Genomic DNA, 16,353 nt, shown 5'->3' on the forward strand with positions numbered 1-16,353 from the left:
AGCCTGAAAACCTTGGAAGGCAACAACTTTGCCAAAAAATTCAGGTTGCCACGCAAGGAGATAAAATCAGTAACAGAAGTCATTAAGGAGCTGGAGGTGCTACTTTGCAAGGGAAGACTGAAAAACCTGAATTTGTATAACCAGGCTGAATGACAATTAAATTAGCATATCCATGAGCTACCAAGTAATTAAAGCCCCAATTTCCAAAGACTTGGGAATCAACAGGATTTAGGCACCTGAATGGCTCCAAAAAGCCAGGTCTGCAGGCCAGAATCTCTTTTTTCCTCACTCTTTTAGGGAGGATTTTTAGTTTTGCCATCACATCTCGGAAACCAGCAGAGTTAGTGAAACTTTGAATAACTCCATACAGGAAAAGCAACAGAATCACAGCTGAGGGAATTAGAGGATAGTTAGGGTCATCTATCGAAGCGTTGACAATTAATGGGGTAAAACTGAAATAAAAAAGCTGTAGTATAAGGTGAGGGTCTCTTACTTCCAGATCAGTGGCAACAGAGAAAAGAGTAGGAGTGGAAAATGAAAGTATCAGTTTCTGACACATTGAAAAGTGATCAGCCAAAAGACTGGTGAGGAGAGCGTTGCTCTTGCAAGTGAATGAACACTTACATGTAATTCATACATTGCCTTTATAAAACACTGCATCTTGCAGCTCTTCACAGAGCAATACTCCTGGATCCTCTCAGGCCTCCGCAAAGCTGGCAATTGGCAGTTCTGTACTTCCCACGTGGAGGCACAGAGGAGGGCGCATGATGGGCCAAGGCCTCCCTGCGGGCCAACAGCAGAGCTGGTCAAGGGACCCAAGGGTGTGGAGCCCTGCTGGGAGCTATCCTACCTCTCCTTGCTGCCTGTTTCCGTTCCTGATAGCTATCACTCTTTAAAGATGTCATTAAAATCCAGATAAAACACAGCAAATACTTATTATTAATTTCCTAAGAATATACAGGGGTGTTTTTTTTTCCATTGATTCTTGGCAGATTCTTTCCTGAAATTTGCCGGATTGGTACAAAACCAAATACGTACAAATTAGCAATATATGACATGACGTGAATGGGAACATTCACACTCTTTAATCATTCCCACAAGCATTTTGTCATCTTTCTGTCAGTTCTGCTCATAGGAAAGGAAAACACTTCGCAATTTTAATCTCTTTCCCCCAAGCACATTTAGTTCTTAAAGCTAATGCATCCGAAATGGGGGAGACTACTGAGAAGCAGGGAGGAGCTCTCTGTTTCTTCATATTTCAGAGGGAACAAACATCTACTGGCACTTTCTGCAGCCATCTCACTCCTCCCCTCATCTCGTCACCTCCCTAAAATAAGCAAAGACATTTTCTCTGTGAACCTTCCTGAGAAGGAGGACAGATACCTCCAGCCAGTCCTCATGATTCAGCCAACAGTTTGCAACAGCCACTGGCTGCCTCTGCCCAACCTCGATGTAAGGTCAGAACCTCACAGCTGTATTCTCACATTTTCAAAACTGCACCATGTCAAAGGCATGGAGGCAGAGGAGAAACAAACGGTGAGCTCAAGAGTTGGTGATGAGCACCACAGCCCTGCCATCCTCCCTGCCCAACCTGGGGGAATTTTGCTGCTGTCTTTGGATTTTGTTTTTGTACGCCCTTTCTTGCACACCACAAAGCAAGCCCTGAGCTCTGCACAGCACATCTAGGCATAATCAAAAACAATATGATAAATCTGTGACAAATATGATGCAATATGATGTGCTGCAATAATATGACTACTGCACAGAATATGACATTGCACAGAGGAAAACAAGAATGGCTGGGAAAATATAAAAGGATACAAAAGGCCATTATTTGTTTGACAAGAACCAAGTAAGATATCACAAGAAGGGAAGGGATGAGGAATTACACCATCTGAAGGCTCTCAGCTCCTGAAACCTGTGACTGCCAGTGTCCACAATACAGCTGGGACTTGCAGATATCAGGCCCAAAGGGATTCGAGGGTTCACCTTGTGCCCCAGAAGTCAGTAAAGCTGCCAGCAACTGCAGAGATTTTTAATTGGGCAGCATGAAAACAATAAGGCATCGATGATTTTTGATTAATTAGGCCCAAAAAGCTAGTGTGGTCATTCAGAAGGTAGTCTGGCTCCATAAGACACAGAATTAACTCTTCACAAAGGGATTCTTCCATGTAACATGTCCAAAGCGTGTCTTACAAACAAGATGGGCAACTAGATATTGTGAATGTAGATATTTAGCCATCCCCCAAATTAGATACATCTAATAAAAATCTTCTCTCACACCAGTTTATATTGCATTTCTTGGCTAGGATCCATTTCCTATGAATATAGAGTGCGCGTTTGTGCCTATTGCTTTATCTTTTTCATGCCTCTCAGACCTAGCTATTATCCATCTTGCCAACAGTTATTTATTACTCTGTGATTATAGGCAAAGTAGGTAATGACCTATTAAATCACAAACCAACACTTATTATCACCAAAACCAAACTCCAATTGCCAGAAAAGAATTGCTTAATTTCATATGTGGTTAAGAGTTTACTATTTTTTTGCAGTGAGATAATAGATGGTCGTTGCAAACCTTTTTCCCAGGAAACTGGCAGTTGCAGTAAGTACTCTATAGCTCATTTTTAAACTGTAAACAGAGGAATTGTTCTTGATACATATTCCAGGCATAGAGCTATGCCCCAGGGTAGATGAAAACAATAGCAAATTTATTTTAGGTTTTACCTTATAATGTGCTCTAAAAAAGTGTTGGCATTTGTCAGCAAACTACCTTCTCTCTTTGACCAGCTAGAGATGGATTATGCAGGCAGGTGATGCAGACAGCCTTCCTCTGATCACGCTGAACTCTCTCCAAAAACGAGACATGACTGCCTGATTGAGGACCAGATCCAGCATAGATACGGGCATGTTCTTCCACCTGCAGCAGGAGAAACAGAGAGGAAGAAAAGAGGTGCCAAAGCTTTGCGCCATCTTTCCAAGGAAATGCTCCTTCTACAGACCAAGAGAGCCAAGTATCAGCCTGCATCATCACTTGTGCATTTATGTTCTTATGATTCTGGATATATCATTCGTATTGGCTCTGACACACACACCAAGTCATACAGTGGCAGAAACAAGCCCTAACAAGGAAACATCAAGAAACAAACGTGATAGATATTTAGATCAGGTATAAATCAAATGCACATATTCTGTGTCAGATACTATACTTAACTGGTAATCAAATAACTTACCCAAGAGCCATTGCTAGCCAGAGGCTGAAAAATATTACTTGGAAAAAATTCAAAATCAAGGCCAAACAACAAAGAAAAATGTAGTTAGGTTTGACATGCCTAAATGAAAGACTTTTTTGATAAGCAACTGCAAGCCTTCTGCCAGGGCCTGACTGACTGCCAAAAGGCTGCGTTTAAAAAGATTGCTAGCAAATCCCAGGCTCAGGCCTCCCTCCCAAAACCTGTGAAGTTGAAAATAAAAAACTCTGCAATGTTCGGTGAGTTACCTTCCCCACTCCCAACAGCAACCAATGTAGCACAGAAACACTAGTGCAGTAGATAAAGCAGTTGTACATGTATGATACCTGCACGGAACACCTAAGTTCACGAAGAATTTCGTAGTCTGTCCTCCAGGCAGGTGGTTCCTAAGACAGCTAGGTACTACCTTCCTTTTGCAGTACCATCGCACTCAGAGGTCAGGATGTAGCCAGCAGTAAAGCCTAATTCAAGTCACAATGGGCCTGGGACAAGCTCCATCTCTGCTGCCAGGTAATCCTCTCCCCATTCCCTCTGTGCTGACCTAACTAGAGCACGTTTTCTCCCACTTACTTTCTTAGCAAAAGCACACATGGTACTGAGCCCCTGCGCAGTGCTTGGACACACAGACCCCCCCCCCAGTGTGACTTTCGCTTTTCAGCTGAAGGAAGCTTTTCCAGAAATTGATTTCCAGGCTTCAACTTTTGCATCCTAATAGCTGAAGCCATCACCTGCCTACATTTAGGGAGGCATTAAGCATGCTTAGGAATAATAAATCATGTGCTGGTCCAGTGGGGAACTTTTCATTATAATACATTTCATTTTTAACATAATTTTTTCTCAAAGAAAACAAAACAAAATATGATAAATGTTTCGGCCCCTTCAGGCCCTTACATTTATCTTCCCTTCAGCAGAGCGTTTTGCTTCTTTTGGGATCCTCTTGCCTCTGAAAATCCGACTCCGCATGACAGGGTGTTTATTTTGATCCAAGACTGCAGTGCCCAGGTTTGTGCAGCCTGAGACAAAACCATGAGAGAGCGTTATTCCCAACCAGTTTTGATCAGGTTTTGCTGCTGTGACAGCCTGAGATTTAAAGTCATTTCTTATGCTCACTTAAATGGCTGAATCCTCAGCTGATACAAGCAAGCATAGCTCTGCTTTTACTTCAGCACAAGATGTCTAATGAAAATACACCTCGACAGCTTTGGAACCCAAAGTGAGGTGTCCCTGAGTGACCCCTCGTACAGTCATGTGGAGAGAAAGGTAAATAACACATTTTCTTCAAATATGTTACTCATTTCTCTTCCAAGAATAGCCCCTATAGACTATCAATAAAATGCCTTTTTCAGATGCAGTTAATTACACAATGGAATGCAGACATCCAGCAAATCTCCAAAGTATCAGCAGAAAACAATGATGAGAGACTTCTGCCCAAGAAAGCACATAAAATGCTAGTTAAAGCATGCTGACTTCTTTCAAAAGAGCCCAAAGGGTCTTAGCTTCCAGAAAACTTTTTTCTGTTACGGGTTTGCTAATACTAATGTGAAATCAGGGTGCTTTGTGCTTCGCCTGTGCACAATCTAATGGAGAGCTTAACTGTCCTTTTTTTTTTTTTTTTTTTTTTTTTCTAGAGCCAATCTCTTGTTTTTCTCCTCCCCATTATAGGGGCTTTCAAACAAAGTCCTGGAAGAAATGTGTACTGAGGGTTCTCAAAATCCTGCAGCTGGGAGAAAAGTGCAAGGGAATCATTACTGTTTCTATTTATTTATTTGTCTTGAAATACTGCCCAGAATGTCATACAACATGATAGGATGATAGGATGCAGGACCTCTGCAGAGAATAATTCACAGTCTAAATAAAAAAGCCCAGCCAAATGCCTCACTGGGTACTTATACCGTGCCAGTCACTTCTTAGATTCTATCAACCCAGCTGCCAAAGCCAGCTCACAATCACCACTGATCTTTCCCTTCTCTTTGTCCCCACTGCAGCTTTGCATTAAAGCCCCTGCACGGGAAGAGGCACAGTGGAGGCTGGAAAGAGTCAGACCAATGAGGCCTAGATAAGCAGGCTTCCCAGCCACGAAGCAGAGGCGCTCCTTGACCAACCTCATGTTTTCAGGACTGTCCTGGGAGTTCTTTTCTGTCTTGCTTGCCAAGGAGTTGGAGGATCCTTCTTCCTGTCAAAGGTTATGTGGAACCACGCTTGCCATACAACAAAGAAACATAAGTACATTGGCCATTTTAACTGGGATACGTATAACATTCTCTGCACAAAAATAAATAGCCCTTAGAATAAAGGAAGAGACCTTTACTGGTTATACAGATACTATTTACAACACAAGAAGATTCATCTCTTGGTAAATTTTGTCCTCCCACTAAAATAGGAAAAATGTCAAGAGTTCAACAAAGTAGAGAAAGTTTACCTCCATCCTACAAAGCAATCTCCCTTTTTTCCTGTTGTTGGCTCTAAGTTTTGTCAGGCAATTCATTGGGAAAATTTTCTATTGAAGTACTTGCTAGGACAGTCTTAAAAAAGTATTAGATTTAAACAGAATTCACAGAACCTATCCAACTGAGAAATAATCCACAGAAAAGGTTGTTCTGTAGAGTCCAAATTCAAAGGCCATGACATTTTGTCTTGTAAGTTGCTTAAGGAAAATTGTAGACGAAAAAAATAAAAAAGATCACGGGGAAAAATCTGTATGAAGCCAAGTCTTTTGAATTCCAACATATATTTGCAGGTCAGTGACTGATAAGTATCCATTAGCTCCACATAGCTCATAAATTTCTTTAACAAAAAACACATGCTTGGAAGGTAATGCACTGTGTTAGTGCCTAGTTCTTTCTATTTCAGAGGGAGTTTCTATGAATTATACCTTCTCTAGCCCAGGGAACCATATGTTACCATATAGCGTGCAATTATATCTAAACATGCTAGGTAGATGGCCCTTCTTGTGCATTTACTGAGTGTATGCTGCATCAAGCACTGCTGAGAAGTGGGTGTCAGGATGGTGTTTGCTGTCCAGAAGGATCTGATAGCTCTGCTCCTCTTTTTTTGTGTGTGTGTGTGGTTTTTTTGTTTGTTTGTTTATTTGTTTGTTTGTTTTTACTGCAGTTCCTCCCAGCAGGTGAGAGCTAGTCTTCAGGATACAGCCCTGGATTTTTCTTGCACAACAATGGTGTAAGAGGAATCCTGTTCCAGCCAGGCACAGGGCTCATTGAGTCTCCCTTTACCACTTATGTTGCCTTAACCAGCTGAGTAGGTTCCAAAGATACTGATCTCTTCTACAGCTGAGCTTTGGGTTAGTCAGAAATTTGGCGAGAGCTTTGGGCTTCCTTCTCATTGTCTCTGCAGGCCTTGGTTTTGACCTGTTTTCTGGACATGTCCAGGACAACATTAAGATCAGAGAGCTGAGAAACTTTCTTCCAAAAATCAAAATAATTATTTAAAATAAAAATAAGAATTTATTCAGTCCTCATCTGATCATCATATAGCTGTAGCTCTCCTTTAGATCTGGCACCACCACCAAGGAACAAAGCCTTTCACAGACCTAGCCCATCCCTCCCAGCACCCCAGATGTTCAATCACGTGAAGTTGTCCAGGGCCTGCAGAATCCAACTTGCAAATCTGAGGGCACCAAATTCCCTTTCAAAATATCTTCTTTTTTCTTTTTGGAAAATTATTTTTTGTTTGTTTTGTTGCTGGTAATGTTTGTTTGTTTTTCAGCTGAGACAATTACTACTTGTCATAAATAAGAGCTGCCAGCTATGAAAAACATTCAGTTCACTGTTCGAAAACACTTTATAATTGTTCCTCTCTACAGCAAAGAATCCTCTAACTACTCTGTGGTGCATCCAGCCAACCAGGGGGATGTAGTGCACAGAGTGCCCATAATCTATCACTGTCAGTCAAAGGGACTGGAGCCCCTAGAGTGCCCTCACTAAATAGAAAGTGGGGCGTTTGCAGCACACCAGCCAATCTCTTAGGATTACATTGCAAATGAGGATGCTCAAGAAATACTATCATACAGGATGAAAATCGGATACCCAACATGTTAAAATCATGCCCTTACCAGACCTGAGATGTAGTTCTCTGTTTTTAAACTGACATTTGAGAAAGAGTGGGTATTGATCACATGGAAGAACAAAACAGTTTTTGGTAACGAATGCCTAGCTTAGAGTTGAGAATGAATAGCAATGCTGAAGAAGACATTACTCTTGCAGACGGTATTGCCTGCAGATGAAGACTGCAAGAAATTAGCAAATTGACTAAAAAAAACCTCTTGCTTTAGGTAGCTTTCTTGCAGTGTCTGAAACAGAGCTGGAGCATGGAGAGATGAACTGCTCCAAGCTTGCCTGTCAAGCAATTCACATCAATTCAGACAGATTTTGTTGAGCAAAGTTTTACATTTCCCTTTTATATTTATAGTCTGAACAATCCTAAAGTGAAAAGAAAAAAGTCTTAGTTTAAATAGTTGGGGACCAGTAACCAGGAGAAATTATGTTTCATCGAGCTTTTGAACTTTGGGGAGAAACCCAAAATAAGAAAAGGAATGAAAAAAAAAAAAAAAAGAGCACTGATAAGTAGCTGAAGGAGTTCACAAAACAGAAAGCCAACGGGGTAGCCAATGATCGTCTTTCTATACACTGAAAATTTTTACACAAAGATAACAAATTGTAGGTCATTCTCCACCTTTGTAAGTGAGAAAGCAGGAAGGAAGAACGATTAAAAAAAGTGCTTTATTAGCAATAAAAACTTTTTTTGGAAGAAAAACATTAATAAGGAATTGAGATGCTGCCTTTGGATGTGCATAAAACACTGCACTGCAGCTGTTAAGAATAGTTAGACTGTGAGATGTCCTGGGAGCTGTGTGGGCTGACATGATCCTTCCTCAGAGTGGCACCTTCAGCAAGAAGGTCTCTGGAGGCTCTGTGCAGCCTTTCACCCCCAGCTTTGTGTGATACCCTGGTGTGACATTGAGGGGAAAGATTAATTCTGCCTTCCTGTGGCCAGAGTTACACTGGTAAATGTCTCACTGGGGAACTGAGAGGAAGAAGTTTTCGTGCCAAATGAGAGAGCGGATGACAAAGGCAGCCTTCAGGCTGCAGCCTGGGCAATGAGGGAACGATCACATAAATGCTCGCAGCAAATCCAGCTGTAAAATACAGCCCACAGTCTGAGCAGAGCCGATACAACTTTGAGGGAGAGGTTTTCTACAGGAATTAATGTTGCTGTGTAGAAAGGCACAGCTTCTGCTTAGCAAAATGAAATACTCTCAAATGGGGTCATGGTTCCCACAGCTACATTTTGGTGGTTACAAAAATGATTACTTATACTATTAGGAAAATGCTGGCTGAAGAGGTAGACTGAGAGTTTGTAAAGCTAGGTCTCACTGTGCTCTCAATAAAATCAAAATACATCCATGGGAGAAAAGCTAGACCACTGCAAGGGAGCAATTTTGCAGCAAACAGGTTGATTTTTTTCTCCTGTGGCAGCAGGAGTTTCAAGCACTCACTTCAGTCGCTGAAGCTGCCACCTTCAGTCCACTGAGCAGCACCTCACTGCCTGGAAGTCCTGCTTCTCTCACAGGGAGCACCGCAGTCATGCAAGTACTTGCTGACATTTGGTCTTCCTTCTTACCCAGAAAGAGGAATGGATGTCACTACTGCTTCATGCAGCTGTCAAGAGATGGTTGGCTGTCACTGCTCCTCCTTATCACCTGTTGGCTCTCATAGGATATTCTGGTTTAGATAAAATACATGCAGGAAATCCCACCACCCTCATACTAGTTAGCAGAGTCATGCTGCTGCTAATCTTGTTATGAAGCTTAGGATAAAAGAAATACTAATTAGTTATTTTAACATGACTATACAGAGAGCTCAATGAGAGCAAGTATTTTCCAAAGAGACCAATGCTTAGATGTTTCCAGGTTTGGGAAACCTTAATAGCCCCATTTTCAGAAAGCCCTGGGCACTCATACTTTGGGGAAGAAAAAGAAAATTAGGATTTGTGTCTGAACATCAGAGGTCATCTCAAAACTGTATACTCAAATGCAGAGTTATACATAAGTCTAAGCAATTTACGCAATAAGCATTAAGGTGAGAAATTTCAGGCGATAGATCTGTACTCCAGGAGGGAGCGGCTGGCAGTCCCCAGAGCCCTCCAGCAGCTTTGCTGACAGGGTAGGGTGCTTGATGCATGTGCACTGTGGCTAATCAGTGGCTGGGCTTCAGTTTTGAAATGTTCATCACACGGTTTAATACCTCAACGGAGCAGCAGAACGCAATTCATTTTGGAGGTGATCTACTCCCAAGTAACATTACAGCTGGGCTGTGTTTACAGTGAAATTGCATTTGTCCTTACAGTGCTGCCTTGTCAGATATTGAGAACACGTAAATTCTGGACTGATGCTAAGTCTCTACGTGGGTAGGTAACTTGGCTCCAAGCTAGTATCAGGCAAGGGGATACATTAGAGCCTACACAAGAGCTCAGTGTAATACCTGTAAGGGAAGGTTGGGATGTGAAAGTTCACACTACTTCTCCCTCACTGCATTTCTGCTCCATCTACCTGACTGCCTCTTCATGCTGTGCACAGCTGGGCTCTGTTCCATCTCCAGAAGTGGCGCACTCAGAAAGAGCACTTGTACAGCTGTGGTTTATGCCCAGTGCTCCAGCAGTGGAGATCACACTATGTACTGACAACACACTATCAGCTAAATAGGATGCCAAGGCGTATTTCAGCAGTGATAACACAGACCATGGTTAAAAAAGAAGGCAAATTTAGCATTTGTGCAGGGAGAAGGTAGCTGCTGAGCTGGAAGTTAGGTTACTTGTTGCAAAGGTCTCTGTAATTCTCACGGTTAAGACATTTAAATTTTCACAGCCTAATTTCCAGCAGTGCTCATCACCTCTCGTTGGTTTAACAGCTTCAGGAGGAGCTCAACTATACTGAGTAAATGCCTGAGTTTCAGAGAGACTTTAAATTTGTGACTTTGTAGACCATAATTTGAATCCACGGTCTTTTGAAGGCTCAAAGGGCTAAAATTGCAGTGTCAGAGAGGTCCAATTAGCCCCATCTGCACCTGCAATTCATTTACAGGTTTGAGGAGATTGACCTGGGCAATTTCTGTTGAAAAACTGAGCTTGAAAAATAAAAAGATGTCATTTTAGAAAATCATCATTAGGCAATATAATTTGCTTGTAACATAAAGAAATCAACCACCTTGAGTGACAGGACAGGGAAATCAAATAGTGCTGTGCAGCCAGACGCACCCAGCAAGCACTCAGACAGTCCTTACATGCAAATCCAGACCTTTCTTAAACACATACATGCATGAAGCTACATGGCTAATGCTAAAAACTGACACTAGTTATGCCATTAATCCAGAGTAACAACCTTTGCCATGGCCAGGATCACCCTGTATTCTCCCTGCACAACCCAGGCTCAATGCTGGCCTGTTCCTGATGTTTTCCTCATCTGCTGTAGCAATTGTCAGATACACGAGGACAGTACTGCAAGCTGAGCAAAAAAAAAAAAAAAAAAAAGTATTTTCACACTTTGTAAATATGGATTGAATTTAGCAAGGAGTTTAATCAAAGAAAGAGAAACACTGAAAAGGCTACTGGTCTTACCTTGTTTTCAAGATTACTAATAGTACATTTCACACAAATTTTACTCATTTTTTTCAGAGCAAAAATTAAAAGATTTAGAGCATTTGAAAATAAAATCAGCTATTCATTTCATTTTGAATAAAACATCTGGGTTGAAGCAGTGCTGAGTTTTTTCTTTTGCAAGAAAGAACTACCTGGATTCTTCCCCCCCCAAGTTCGTTTTCTTACTGCTTATAAGAGGTGGTAGCATGTTGATGGCATTCACTGCCTCTCAAGGAACGTTTTGCTCATGCTGGCATGGTGAGGCCACAAATCCAAATCTTGGTCTGTATGTACAAACAGGTGCACAAAAGCCTTTATGCATGTGAAAGGAAATGAAAGCTTTAGAAAAGGAGAAGGGGAGAAGGTCCACATACAGCTTAAATGTACTAATAGCTCAGCAGTTTGTTTTGTAAATCAAGTCGCTCCCAGATTCCTTCATCACTCTGCAAAGAATGGATCCTATCATATTACCTGCTGGTACCAAAATCAACTGATTATATATGACAAAGTGCTCCCAGAACCTATTATGTGTGCTACAGGGAGGTTTTTATTCTCTCACCTCAAAGCACTCAGAGTATTATTTTCACTGCTATGATTTAGCATAACTTCAATACAGGTGCACAAAACTTTTCGAGATGCCAGAATGATTATAATGTTATGAGGTTGAACAGGATAATGGGATGGTATTTGTCACCCCTGTGATACATAGTACTTTTGGAGGAATAGTGCATAAAAGGGACAACCAATCCTGTTTTTGTAAGTTTAGAAATACATGCAGGAGCTGAGTTAGAGCAGTTCCGTGGTGTAGGATGAATTTGAGTACACGGAATAAAAAACGTGGAGACATCTCATGCAGGCATCATAACACCATGCACTTTACTGCTGGGCAGCCCTAAGGGAACACCAAAGGGTAGGAGAGATTCACCCACCTTCGCAGCACTGATTCTTAACACTGACTTTTAGTGTTAAATGGGCCTAGAAGGGTCACTGTTTTTTCCAACTTGCATAAGACATAATTTTGCTCAGGAAGTTCTTCACCAGACACATAACTTCTGAGTCGATCTTATTTTTAGAAAAGGCATCCAGTTTTGATTTAAAGACTTCATGTGACAATGAATCCAGCACAATCCAAGGTAAATTGTTCAAATGATTAATTCCCCTTGCAGCACAAATGTATACCTATTTCTAGACATAATACATCTACTCCCCCTTCACTGGTTTTTCAGTAACCAGGCGAGATGCTTCAACCTGTGGAATAGCTTTTTGAGAAAGAAAACTCTCTCAAGGCTGTAAATATTACAGTCCGTTCGTCCCTAGAGTGGAAAATGCCTTGTTCCTACAGCTTGGTGCCTGCAGAGCCAAATGAGACCTGATGGGCACTTGTTCTGTGAACTGACACTGGTGCAGCGAGCCTTTGTACATCACAGGGGGAGAAAGAGAAGGGGAGCAAGCGATGGATGCGGGGACAGAGGAGGAGGCAGGGCTGCCCACTGCAGGGCCAGGCACCGCACAGCTCCCTGGAGAGGCAGCAGGCACATGCACGTGGGACACCAAGGCAGCAAAACTCCTTGGCTTGCCTAGGGCAGGAGCCCCTTGCTGTTCATCACAGCAACCCAACTGCCTACACAGCTTCCTGTGGTTTATCTGGGGGCAGATCCAAACATAAAGGATACCAAGAGTATACAGTAGGGCTGGGCAACCTCTTAGCCTTGCCCCGCATCACAGGATATAAACCACAAACCTGCACAGCGCTAACAAAGGCTACTTTCAAGAATCTGCCTCTTTTCTTGCCAGGATCAAGCAAAAGAGTCCAGAGACAAGCCAACAACCTTGTAGCACCAAGTGTTATGGATGTATGAAAGCTCAAAACTTTTCCATCTTGACAACAGCAGTGATTTACAGCAACACAAAAGCTCTGTAGAACAACTTAAAGCAAGGCTCCAAGGAGCCAAGATTAGTTACCAGACAGTAGAAAATAGGAGTAATCAATTTTGTTCAGCCTGGACTGAAGTTCTGCACCTTTCCTGCAGATCAAAAGAAACACAAAGGTGTTGGAACATTACTTTTTTAAGCTGTTGAAGAGAAAATGATCCAAAAAGTCATAGAAGGAAAAAAAGAACAAACAAACAAACAAAAAACCCACCAATATTGCTTGGCTTATGTTTGGCACTTTGGGATGTATAAACCAAACTTAAGTAAATAGAGGTTAACATAAATGAGGATGCAGTTAAGATTTTTCTGTGTTTCTCCTGGGGCTACTTTCTGCCACACTCACTGCTATTAAGCAGGACCTTGGTCCTTAAACAGTTCACTGTGATCAGCAAGATTATTCAGAGGAAAACACTTTATACAAGAGGCTAGATCAGACTACAGGAAAAGCAAAGGCAGGATCTGAATAAGAGGGTGCTTTAGGCAATTGGACTTCAGCTGTGCTGAACTATATCCTTGGCTTCTCACTGCTCAGTGTGGCTTCTTGGCTGCACAGTCTCATTTTATCTTCAGTAGGTGAGCCAGAAACAATGGGAAGCAGCAGACTAAAGGAAACAATGAGTGATGAGGAGGGCTTTGAACAGTAAGGGGTTTACAGTCGTGCTTTTTAAATAAAATGCTCTCACAGAAAGGTTTAACAAAATTTACCTATGTTGAAATACCCTGCTAGATTAAAGACTTAGGCGCATTTGCAAAACCAAAATGAATCCTGTGTTTAATCATTGTATTATAATATTCATTAATATTGCAACAGCTTTGAATTACACAATTACACAAATATTTTGCATTCTATGATTTGATTCAGTAATCTCATTTATTTTAGATTTTATTAGCTGTTTGCTTCAAATGCATTCAGTCAGATACTCATTTGGTTTGCAGCAGTGGGAAGAATGATTTCTTCTTCCTAATGGGAAGAAGAGAACCAGCCATCATATCTCAGTGCTGCTCGGAAGACTAAGTCTCTTCTCCCTGGAGCATTGTTACTCTCACAGCGGGAGGTAAGTTAATCTCCTACCTTTCCCGTCTTTTCTTAAAGTAGAGGGAATACGCTGGATAAATAACTACTGCTTTTTGCTTGTGGAAGTCTTCCCAGCTCATCATGGACCTCACTGCTCCCTTCCCTCATTGCTGCAACACATCTGATAAATTCCCTCCCCTCTAGTGGGCATCTCCCCCACTTTTAATGATTTTTCATTCTTCCCACAGAACCACTGCACTATAGTGCAGCTTCACGGACAGGGGCCAGGCAGGTTTTTGTTGCTGAGACTACTCAGACCTGCAAAAGAGCACATCATTTTAGCGGTTCAGACTCTATACTGCTGCTGTTTATACGCAGGATGAAAAAGGAGGATACTTTAAAGTCAGAGATGTGTTCAGTCTAAGCCTTCGAGGATTTTGATTAACTGTGCTGCAGTTATATACCATGTCCTCCCCATCCTCCCCCAATACACAGGTCATAACCGAGCTCGCTCATCTGAGTTTAATAGAGCAACTGAGCAAAAAGAAAGTCCCCATGAGAAGTCTCTGCAAACACAAACACCATTCCTGCTCCCTCCTGATCTGGCCAGGAATTTGTTTTAGCAAGAAATTTTGAGTTAAATATACAAAATTGAAATGTGCCTGTAATAGCAATGGTTCCATTCCCTTGACCACTGCCCAGGAATCATCAATCCAGAGATGATTTGGAACTGAAGACCACTGGGTGTAGTGCTTCCACAGTCACCACGGATGTTGTGAATAGGTAAGGTAAAGCCTGAAGGAAGCATTTCTCAGGCAGGTCAGCCTACACAGCCACGCGCACACATCCTCCATTCCAAGTGTTTTGAGTATTTTGTTACTCGGAGGTAGGATTAAGAAATGTAAACCCCCCAAAGCCTTTCCCTGAAAGCAAACATGTGATAACAGTTTGAATTGAATCATAAAGCAGTGAAAGTTGAGACTGAAAACAAAAACAAAAGGAATACTGCAGATTCACAAGCAATTCTTTTTAGGGGTTGAAAAAAGGATAAAGCAGGATTATAGCAGCCAACTTCAGGCTTTGAGGGACTTTGAAGGCCAAGAGAGAAAGAAATATTTCCAATGTAAAAGGCTTCCTTCCAGCTTGAAGGACAGAGGGAGGAAAATAAGAAATAATAATGGGTGTAAAGTTCTAGTTCATAGACAACTGAAAATCTTATTTCCATATTCATTGTGGAAGAATAAATCTGGAGCTACAATATGATAAAACCACACAAAATAAAATCTGCAATCCAGTACTCCAGGGGCTGAGAAAATAAAACAGTTCTTTTAATGCCATGCTGGCAAAAGAGGGTGAAGTATATAAAATAACTGAGAAATACCAAATATCCAATTGTGAATCAAATCCCTGCTTTGTGCAAGTGTTTAGAAAATATTGATCCCATTTAAAAATAGCTTATACATACAAAAACATTCAGCTTGTTTAACCACTCACAAAGATAACATCTGAGTACAAGCACTTCCATTTGCTGCTAAGTCTACAAGAGCTGAAGATTTTAAAGCCTATGTTTAGACATCATCCACAAAAGGATGCCCAGAAAGAATACAGTAAATTAAAGATACACATTTTTACCAGATTAGTTAAGACCATATTACGTTGTTGAAAAGTCTATGTAAAAGTGGTCTTATTTCATTTTCTTATCTCACTTTGGAAATGGATTGAGAAACTGAAACTCAGCAGTGTGCATAGCAGTTCAACCCAACCTCTCAAGCCCCTATAGATGTTTCGACTTCATAATAATGCACTTCTCTAGAACAGGTTATATACCTCAGCCTTCCCCAGAAACACCTCACTTCTACCAAAAGTAGAGAACATGGATGTTAACTAGAGTGAGAAACTCCCTGCCCCCAAATGCTCTGCCCCGTGCAATGCATTCAGCACAACGTCAGGGCTGACTGCTGCCAAACCCTGCTGGCACCAGCCACCCCACTGCTAAAGTGCCGGCAGCCTGCAGCTTGCTGCCGGCTCAGCTTTCTGGTCTGCTGGCAGCACCTGGGTCACCTGCCCAGTGTGAAACAATTTCACCGAGCTGCCAAGTAACAGGTCACCCCGATGAAGTTGTCTCGGCCACCTGCAAGAGCAGTGAGCTTTGCTGCTCACCTCCATCCGCTTGCCCCGCTGCAGGAATAGCGCCTTGCAGACAAACTGCAGACAAATGGACTAAATTTAAGTCAACTCCTAAGGGAAATTACAGTCTCAAGGAAGGTTTGAAACCGAAGCACTGCCTGCCAATGAGGTCCCAATTGTTATTAATGGAAGGCTATACCATTATGGAACTTTTCTCAGCCCTTTTAGCCTCCCCTGCTAAAGTGGGATTCAAGCCTCCTCCCAACACAGGCTTGTGGCGCTTCCACAGCTGTGGTTCCCTGCTGCTGCCAATCCTTTCTGATGGCCTCCAAGCCTAGGCCATCACAGCTGGGATGCCAGAGAACTCTGTTATTTAAA

At 41.9% G+C, this 16,353-nt stretch overlaps 1 long non-coding RNA gene across 1 annotated transcript in view; it reads right to left on the bottom strand.

Moving 5' to 3' along the window:
- Window positions 1-1,080: 1,080 nt before the first annotated feature.
- Window positions 1,081-16,353, bottom strand: part of LOC137864938 (uncharacterized) — a 45,919-nt gene continuing 30,646 nt past the window's right edge. Inside the window, exon 4 of the long non-coding RNA XR_011101693.1 lies at window positions 1,081-2,920. This is a non-coding gene — a long non-coding RNA (uncharacterized lncRNA). The remainder of the gene's footprint in view (window positions 2,921-16,353) is intronic.

Source organism: Anas acuta, chromosome 15 (genome assembly GCF_963932015.1).
Source record: "Anas acuta chromosome 15, bAnaAcu1.1, whole genome shotgun sequence".
NCBI classification, from domain to species: Eukaryota; Metazoa; Chordata; class Aves; order Anseriformes; family Anatidae; genus Anas; species Anas acuta.